The sequence below is a fragment of the Pteropus vampyrus genome, unplaced genomic scaffold (assembly GCF_000151845.1).
Source record: "Pteropus vampyrus isolate Shadow unplaced genomic scaffold, Pvam_2.0 Scaffold56, whole genome shotgun sequence".
Classification (NCBI taxonomy): domain Eukaryota; kingdom Metazoa; phylum Chordata; class Mammalia; order Chiroptera; family Pteropodidae; genus Pteropus; species Pteropus vampyrus.
In genome coordinates this window covers 3,687,105-3,696,991 of record NW_011888837.1, presented here as the reverse complement: position 1 = coordinate 3,696,991, position 9,887 = coordinate 3,687,105, and the positions used below count along the sequence as shown (strand labels likewise).

Here is a 9,887-nt window from a genome sequence, read left to right as displayed (position 1 = left end):
CTTTCTTTCAGAGCTAAATTGACAAAGATGTCCTCAAATAAATTACCATCCCCATTTCAACTAATATGTTAGTAGGAATATGAGATTATAAACTAATGGAAAAACAAAAGAGGGAATTGGTGTGGGTATAAGCATGGGGTAGAAGGGACATTTTATATCTTATTAAGACAGTCTAATGCCTTAGACTGACTAAATGAAACTTTGGACTTGAAGTTGGCTGTGATAAAACAGTTTTTAGGTTGTTCATGGTTTATTGAAAATATTACAGCATAACAGAAAGATTCAAACGGCTCCTCGTAGTGTTTTTAAATTCATGCCAACTGTAGGCCGAGTGACCTGCAGATTGGACAGACTGCCAAAGTCCAAGAGCTTCAGTATTTTCTTAATGTCAGGATCAACTTCAGTGATCTCCTGATCCTGAGCTGAGACCTCAGGAACATACTCATCTCTTTTTCCTCTCCTCTCTTCCTGCAGCTTGATGGAGATAGTTCTCACAGGGCCTCTCTGAATCAGTTTCATCAGATGTGTGATATAGCCCACTGTCTTGTATCTGGCTGGGAATGATGGCAAGCTTCTTGCACACGTGCTTGTTGGAGTGGAAGTCGCTGCCCAGGAGTGTGTAGTACTTCTTGATGATGATCTGGCCCACCATCTTCATGGTCTCGGTGCGAACGTGGCCCATCCTGGTGGGTGTCTGGTGAAAGAGCTGGCCTTGGAAATTGAAGCACTCCAGGAAAGAAAATATGTGTTCTGGAATCCCACTGTGATGAATTAACAGACAAAGTTTTGATCTTCTCCAGTGTTCACAAAGAACAGATATTCATAGTTAAAAGCAACTCTCTTTTTGGAGGTCAATTCTCAAATCCTTTGCCTTTTGGAAAGTGATATTTATTTTAGAGAAGTTTCAACTCCACGGTACCCTTCCTTGTGTTGTCAATATGGTCAATTAGGAGTTTCCATTACAAAGATCTATCAAGAGAAAAAGACAAGGATGATCGTGCATCCAAGAATAAAGTTCATTTACTAATTTTCTCCAGATCCCCAAAATGCTAAATAAATGGGACAAACTAGAGAAAGAATGCTGATGATTTCTACATTAACTATATTTGGTGGTAGGTGCCAGTTTTCTTTGGAGTACCCTTGAGGTTAAATCCATCCAAATTTATCACGTCTGGTTGCATTATTTACTATCAAATAAAATATAATTTTATAGGCATTGTAAACTCACTACTGGTATAGTCTAATGCAGTCCCCTTTTTTTTTTTTTTTACTAAGGCAGCATGAAATGCCAGGGAACGAGATGTTTCAACTCATAACAGGGATCAGGACACACAAGAAGAATATAAATCCTGCCACTGATTAATGAAGCTAACTTCTGAAGTCCTCATCTTCCCAGAAGTAATTTGGTCCATAGTGAGGGGCGTTTGGGCCTGGGGGGTGATGTCTTTGATTCTCTCAATGACTGCAAAGCACTACTGGAATTTAGCAGGTAAGGGCTGGTGATGCTGAACATCATGCGCAACACGAGGCAGTCCCACACATAAGAATTTTTTTTTTGCCTAAAGTGCAAATAACATTGCTCCTGAGAAAAACTTCAGGAAAAGTACACAGAAACACTGTGTCTACACATTGTCTCAGTCACTAGTTCTGTGTTAAAACCACCCCAAAACTTGGTGGATGAAAACAACATCGCTTTATCATTTCTCGTGATATTATTGGTTGACCAGGCTCATCTAGGCTGTTCAGCTCTATGTGGTGCAGCTGCGGACATTCATGCAGCTGCATTCAGTTGGAGCTCAACCAGACTTGGAATGTTCAAGACAGCCTTCCATTTTCTAGGGTCTCTCTGCATGTCACTTCTCTTTATTCTATAATCTAGGCTGAGCTTCTTTGTGGCATGATGGTTGGCTTCCAAGAGGGAGTTTCCCAAAAGTGCAAAAATGGAAGCTATCAGGCCTCTTATAGGCTAACTTTGGAAACCACACATTACTTCTGCCTAATTCTATTGGACCAAGCAACTCTCAAGTCCAGCACAGATTCAAAAGGAGAGTGAATAGAAGAGAGGAGCAACAAAATCTCATTGCCATAGCCTTGTGGATGGAAAGGTTTGTTGTGGCATCTTAAGAAATGACCTTACGCATAAGATCACATTTAATTCTCTGTGAGGAAGGAATTATTAATCCCATTTTACAGAAGATGGAACTGATGCTTTGAGAAGTTCAATGACATGCTCAAGACTACACCACTAGTAAGTGGTGGAGCTCAAAGCCAAACTGCCTGATCCCAAATCCTTTTGTCCTCTTATTTTATTTTTTATTTTCTTATTAGAAGTTATTTCAGGGTGAGGTAAAATGAACGAGGCTTATGAATTTGGTGAGTGCTCTTCTTTTGGTAGCTATTGAATATCTTTTGGACTTTCAGGCTAAAATGTCATGCAAATTGCCCGTGGCCCTTGTACTATGGTGTCCCATCTAAATCTCACTTACTTGGACTGTAGTTTAAGCTTTGAACACTGTCCTCAATACCTACCCCTATTCAAATGATGACATTCTTTTCATTGTCCTGCTCTCAGCTAATATTGAACCAAAGAACCTCTAATAATCTGACTCAAAGTGTTGCCCAAGTATAATGATTGCCTGATATTTCTGCTTACCCAGCATTCATTTTCCCTAGTAACAGAATCCCAATTTTCCTTGTGGAATCTATTTCTTCTTTCTTTTTATTTTATGTGACTCAGATGGTACCAAACGCAATTCCTCATCCAGGAGTTAGCAGGTGATAATAGATGGCTAATTGGAGGTTTGCATTTCTCTTGTCAGAGTCATTGATTTACAGGTGAGCATATGACCTAAGCGAGGACAATGATAAGCTGCTAAAATTAAATTCAATCGAGCACCTTTGGAGGGGTATATAGGAAAGAAGCATTTTGTTTTCTATTGGGGTTTCTGGGAAGAAGAGAGGTTAACCTGGAACTGCTGGGAGCTATCTTATCCCCACAAGATAAGAACTTGCAGGATAGAGAATAGAGTGAACAAGGGGAAAGAGAGAGTAAGAGGTGCTGATGGTGAGTTGGTTCGATAACATCATCTTAGGCTCTGGAAATGGCCCAAGTCATATCTACTCCTGGATTTTTTAGAATGTTAGTAAGTTCTCTCTTTTGCTTCAACCAGTTCTAATAGAGTTTTCTAACCACTACACTAGAAAGAATTCTGACTGATAGACCATTTATAGTGAACACAAGGACCCTTAGAAAAACACCCCACAATAAATATGCCAAAGGAAAAGAAATAACAAGTCAGGAATTTCATTCTGATTCAAATGATGGAGATGCTAAGGTAGTATAATGATAACACTCCAGGTAAATATAGAAAAGGGTGATGTGAGATCAGAAGTTCTATTAATAAGGAACAAAATAGTGATAAATGCTACTAGACTATATTCCTTAGACAGCTGAGATTATGAACTATACATTTTGTTTCTGAAGGCAAGATTTTCATTTCATTGCCCTATACACAGGAATTACTAAAGCAATAACAACAACCCTAAATCCCAACCCACCAAACAGAGAGTCTTTCCTGAGGAGATGGCACATAGGTTTTTTCTCATGTGCCAACTCGAGTAATTGTTAGTGCCTGCCTCGAGTGCAGACTGGAGAAGATTTCTGAAGCCTGTTGCAGGCTGTGGGAAAGGCTTAAGGAGCAGTGGTGTCTGCTATGGGCAAGGGAGGTCCATGGAAGCAGCATCTGGTTTCTAATATATGGTAGTGAAAAAAGGGGAGAGAGGAGACCTACCTTTTAATTCTTCCTTCCTTACTAATCTTATACCCTACCAGTTTTGGAGGCTTTCTTTACTAGATAATTTTAGTGGATTTCTTTGCTTAGTTACTTAGGCCTTAGGTCCCAAGGTATGTTTGGGGGTCAGTGTTCACTTGAGTCATTTGATATCCCATATCAAGAGGTAAAATCTATTTAACAAAACTTTTCTGACATTTTATTTGGTCGATTTGGGTTAGGCAGAGACTGAGTCTCAAGGAACCCGTGGAGTACTCTCGCCAAATCTTTTCTGTCTCCCCTGTGAGTTTTAGGGAAGGCACAGAGTCACATGCTAGCTTAAACTGGTAGAATGTACTGGTGGCATTTGTCAGAACCTCACTGAGGCAGTAAGAATAATGCCTCCACCCGCAAAGACATCCAAGTCTAATCCCTGGGACCTGTGACTATGTTATGTTACATGACAAAAGGGAACTACGGTTGCAAATTGAATTAAGATGGCTAATCAGTTGACTTTAACCTAGAGTGATTATCCTGGATTATCTATGTAGGCCCAATGTGATCACAAAGGTCCTTAAAAATGGAAGAGAAGCAGACAAGGAAGTTGGAGTAATGTGATATGTGAGAAGGACTTGGCCTGCTGTTGTGGCTTTGAAGATGGAGGAAGGGAACCATGATCCAAGAAGCTGGAAAAGGCAAGGAAATGGATTCTCTCCTTGAGCCTACAGAAAGGAAGGCAGCCCTGCCAACACCTTGATTTTAGCCCAGCTAAACCTGTGTCAGAATTCTAACCTACAGAATGGTAAGATTATAAATTTGTATTGTTTTAAGCCACCAAGTTTGTGGTAATTTCTTATAGCAGCAATAGGAAACTAATTCCTTGCAATGAGAGAAAATCCTATTAAGTGCAATTTGTTGCAGAATCACAGAGTTAAATAGGATCTTGGAGGGCTTTAGCCTATTCTTAATTCCCCGTACATTAATCTCTTCTACCATATATTTAATAAATGGTCTTCCAGGCTGTGTGAACTTGTCAACAATGAGAATCGACAATGTCCAGAGATGGTTTATTTCATTTTTGGATTGTTTGAACATCAAAATTCTTTCACATGGCAAAAGCAGAAATGAACTTTCCTGTAGCATAAATTCTTTAGTTTTCTTTTTGTTTTCTGGAGTTGTGTAGAACTTTTCCAAGTATCTTGTTCATAAAAGATGGCCTTTTAGGTATTTGAAGATTTGACCATGATTCCTTAAAGGGTTCTCTTTTCCTGACTGATCATTCTTGTGTTCTTCTTGTGGATTGCATAGCACACATTCTCTGGTGACTAAAACTGTAATAAACATTACAGATATGGTTTGATCCATAGAGTCTGCAGAGGTTTGATTATTTCCCTGGTTCTGAATATCATATCTCTATGTTGCATTTACTTTGTCAGGACTATCTCTACCAATGCCCAGTGCTGTATTAATAGCTTTCTTCCACTATACTGTAACCTCTCTTTTTCTCCAAAACTCTGAGTGCTCTGCTTTATACTTAATAGATGCCTAATGTGATGCTTATTCTTGAAACATGCCCTGATTTTTATATCGTTCATCTTTCTGGTCTGATTCCTTGTCTCACCTGTGTTTGGAGGTGAAGTAAAAAAGGAGATAAAACTGATCCCGCAATGTAGAGGAAAGAGCATGAGTTATGTAGTCAGACACCAGAATTTGAATCCTAACTTTATGTTCTTTTGGGTCTGAGCTGCAGGCATGTTTCTTAGCCTCTCATGAACCTCAGTTTCCTCATCTGGAAAAAAGTGAAGAATAATTCCTCACAGGGATGTGGTAAGGATTAAATGAGATTGCCTATATAATGTACAAAACATAGTCCTTGGCACAATTTAGTATCTCTTCTACCTTGTTTCTCCCACTACCTCCCGCTGCCTCTTACTTTGTTCCTCCTTATACAATTAGAAAACAATAGCAAATTGAGCTGCATGGGCTTGACTAAGAGTTCAGGACAATCGCTGCAGGCTTGAGCAGACTTCCGGGGGTGGCTGGGCCTGGACTGAACTTTGCTGGTTGGCAGGGAGTGGGCTGAATGCAAGGATGACTAGGAAAGTTTGTTATTTGACTTTGAACATGATGTTCATTTCAAGCCTTCTAAAGATGAAGACAAAGAGGCTATCATTCCATGTAAGAAGGAACATTTTATTTATAACTCAGTTTTGAAATCTAGCTTAGAGGAGGTGGGATATGGTTTGACAGCTGTAACAAGACAAACAGGAAAAAAAAAAAAAAGACAAAACTAACCTGAGGTTTAAATGGCCTCAGGCCAGAATAGAGACTTTGCTGAGTATTTGCAAACCAGGAGAATTAATTTTTTGTTTCCTTAGGATAACTTTTTTTTTTTTTTTTTTAACTTAGCTGGCCTGGTTTGGGTGATGAAGACCAGACTCTGATGATACCACGTCACCAGGATGATGGGAAAACAGACTAGGGAACACTCAGAATAGCCAGGAAAATGGGTTCTGGGAAAGTTCTAGGTTGTTGAGAGAAGGTAGACTCTATAGGCCTATCAGTGTTTAGTTTCTAAGATCTTTCAGAATTTATCCTTTTTATATAGTTTGGCAAGCAATTATTTTATTTTTTTTTTCTGGTGAAATCATAATCTGGGACATCATTTGGGAAGGCATGCCAGTAGCTATTCTTTGGTTTGCTCTGCTTCCACTGGTTTTATTTTTAACCCTCTCTTGATTATTTCTAAACCCCTTAATCATGAAATCTCGTTTTTGTTTTTCTTTTTATTAGGAGGGATTTGTTCACAAGGCTAACTCAGACCAACATAGCATCCTTTAATACATAGTACTGAATGCTGACATGTTTCTGCAAGCATTAATAAAAACTTTCTGATATAAGATACACAAAATATGTTAAAAAATGGAGAAACTTATGCCTGAGCTCATAATTTGGTATAGTTTTATGTATGGTAGGGAAATTCTTTTGACAATAACAGGGAACTCAACAACAATGACTTCTTACTAGGTGCCAGGTAACCTATTAGGTGCTAAAGAAGTTGAGATTAATGGACTGTGTTATAGATTGAATGTTTGTGTCCCTCTCAAATTCATAAGTTGCAACCTAACCCCTGATGTGATGGTTTTAGGAGGTGGGGCCTTCGAGGAGTGATGAGGTTGTGAGAGTAGAGTCCTCATGAATGGGATTAGTGCCGTCATAAAAGGAGCCCCAGAGAGCTCCCTTGCCCCTTCTACCATGTGAGGAAACAGCGAGAAGACAGCTCTCTATGAACTAGGAAATGGACCTTCACCAGACACTGAATCTGCCAGTGCCTTGATCTGGGACTTCCTAGCTGCCAGAACTGTGAGAAATAGATTTTTTTGTTGTTTATAAGCCACCTAGTCTCTGTTACTTTGATATAGCAACCTGAACGGACTAAAACAGGCTATATAATTAGATGGTCAACAAAAGCTTCACTGAGGATTAACATTTAAGCTAAAACCTACAGAGAAGAAGGAGTTTATCTTTCAAAGTATGGGTGGAAGAATAGCTAAGGCAGAGAAAATAGCATGTCTAAAGGCCCAGAGGCAAGAAAGAACTTGACATATTCTACAAAGTGAGAGAAGATCGAGGAGGCTGGAGCACATTGCGTGAGGAAGGAAAAAAACCGGGTTGTAGAAATTTCATCAAGGGTATTTGTACTGATTCTACTCCCAATAACAAGTGCCATTCTACTTTGCCACTTTACTTGCCTCCCATCCATCTGCCACTTCCAAATCTTCCCCAGCCCATGCCGATACAAGGGAATGAAAGAATCAGCCCACTGCAGTTATTGTCGGTCTCCCTGGCTTCCGTCTTTGCCCCCTAAGTTGAATTGAGGCTATGGAACTTTCATTTTATAAATTCAGTTTCATCTCAAAACCTCAGTCCAATCTTGACTTCTGGTAGTAGAGTTATAAGGAGCAATTGCCCAGGACTCTGGGATTCAATCTCATATGTCCATTGATGGTCTAGCTCTGGTTTTGTACCTATTCTGATAAATAGCTTCTGTCTTCTCTTGAAGATCTGGTCCCAAGCAATTCTCATAAATATATTCATTCATTCATTCATTCAATTCATTTATTCATTTTTATTGAGGTACCTACTATAGGCAAGGTACCAGCTTAGGCCCTGGCGATGTAAAGATAAACAAGATGGTTTTATGGTAGCAGAGAGACAGGCAATGTGGTGAATGCAGCGACAGGAACCACATGTCAGGGAAGGCTTCCTAGAAGACAAGCATAGGTGACAAGGTGAGGGGAGCAGTGTAGAGAGCGGGGAAGAGCCTTCCAGGCAGAAAAGATGGCAGGAACTGAGGGGACAATTAGAAGCATGGGGTGAGTGAAAAACTCATTGGCAATCAGATGCTTACAACATATCTGTCACACCAAGATTTGGGTTTACATTACTCCTCCCAAGTGTCAGTTGTGCACCTGAACTCAGGTCTGCTTACTTGTGCAGACTTGGTGCCCTCTAGAGCCTGCTCTGGGATCCCCTGTTGTAGAATTCTGCCCTTTTGTGGGGCCACAGTGACCTGTCATCCTCTGTGGTCTCCTGACACTGCACTGCCCTTCCTTTCTGCACTTATGGGGAGGATTTATGACTCCTAGGATGTTCTATCCTTTTCTTGCCATTATTAGGTCATCTTTGGGTTGAGTTGTAGAGGCCCTGACCCTGACTGTGCCCCAGAGGATGTTTTCCTTGGCTCCTGATGGTGGGAAGAGCACAGATTTTTGCTGGATGGTTCCCACTGGCCTCCTCTCATCTCTGCTCTGGGGCAGCAGTATCATCCGTTGAGCGTGATGAAGGCAAGAGGAATGAGAAGCAAGGAGGACATAAATACTAACAGAGATCATCTCTGCCTGTAGGAACAAAAAAAGAGTTATTGTCAGAAGCAAAGGATAGAAACTGAAAGGCCAGGATTAAACTAACAATGCTGTCTGTCCATCTGTGGCTCCCCACAAAACAAACAAACAAACAAACTGGCCCGCGGGGGCATGGCCCACTGGGAATAGTGCAGAGATGCAGAGGACAGAAATTCCCAGGACAACTGTGCAGCAATTGACTTTCTGGTTCCTCCTGAGCCCACAGGAAAGGACCCCTGTTAGAGATATTCTTCATGTAACACGGGCCCCCTCCCCGCCCCCACCCCAAGAAATAACCAGGCAAGAGATCCTGGAGAGAAAACTGGAAGAATCACTCTGAAGGCAATGCAACAGGGGGAAGTGGGTCCTCCTGAGAAAAGTAGACTTTCAGGCAGGTTTGAGAGATGACAGATGTCTTCGCCTTCCTCATTGACTCATTTATTCATTAATTTACTCATTAGTCCATTTTATAAGAATTTATGCATTAACTTTTGTGCCAGGCATCATGCTAGTTTTGAGGAATATAATTTGCTAATAAAAGAGAAGAGCAAGATTTTTTACGTCACAGTACAGATAAATTGAATGGTGTGTGCGTGTGCGTGCGTGTGTGTGTGTGTGTGTGTGTGTGTGTACATATGGATGACTAGAGGAACAGATTGTAAAATAATAATATAAAATTTGATAAATAGCACAAACAAGCCTACAATGTTCCTTGGGTGCATATAGCTTGAGCAACTGACTTCCCCAGGAGTTGGGAAGACCTTCTTGAAGCACATAATTTTTAAGCTGAGTCCAGATAGCAAAGTACAGGTGGGAAAGAGTGAGGAGGCAGAGTGTTCTAAACATTAGGAGAAGCATGTGCAAAGGCCTGATGTGGAAGGACATGATTCTTCAAGAAGTCCATCCCAGGCTTTATAGTTTATAATAAGAAAAGTGATGTTTAAGTATTGTTCACCACCTCCGAGGATCAAATAAGCAAAGCAACACTGTGAGAGAGCCTTAGGTTGATGTAGGAAGCCCTCCAGTGCCCACATCATAGCCCCTTAGGCGGCTATGGATCTTAGCCTCGACTGTGGGAGCTGACTTCATGGGCATGCACATTCACTGCGGGCTGCTGGAATCCCATCACAAGCTGTCAACTTGGATTGCAGCAGAGCTTGCTAGAGTTAGTGCCTCTGGGGCCAAACTTCAGCCAATGGGGATAGGAATGGGT

At 40.8% G+C, this 9,887-nt stretch overlaps 1 pseudogene; it reads right to left on the bottom strand.

Annotated features, from left to right (window-relative positions):
- Window positions 1–280: 280 nt before the first annotated feature.
- Window positions 281–682, bottom strand: LOC105292349 (annotated as a pseudogene).
- Window positions 683–9,887: the final 9,205 nt, after the last annotated feature.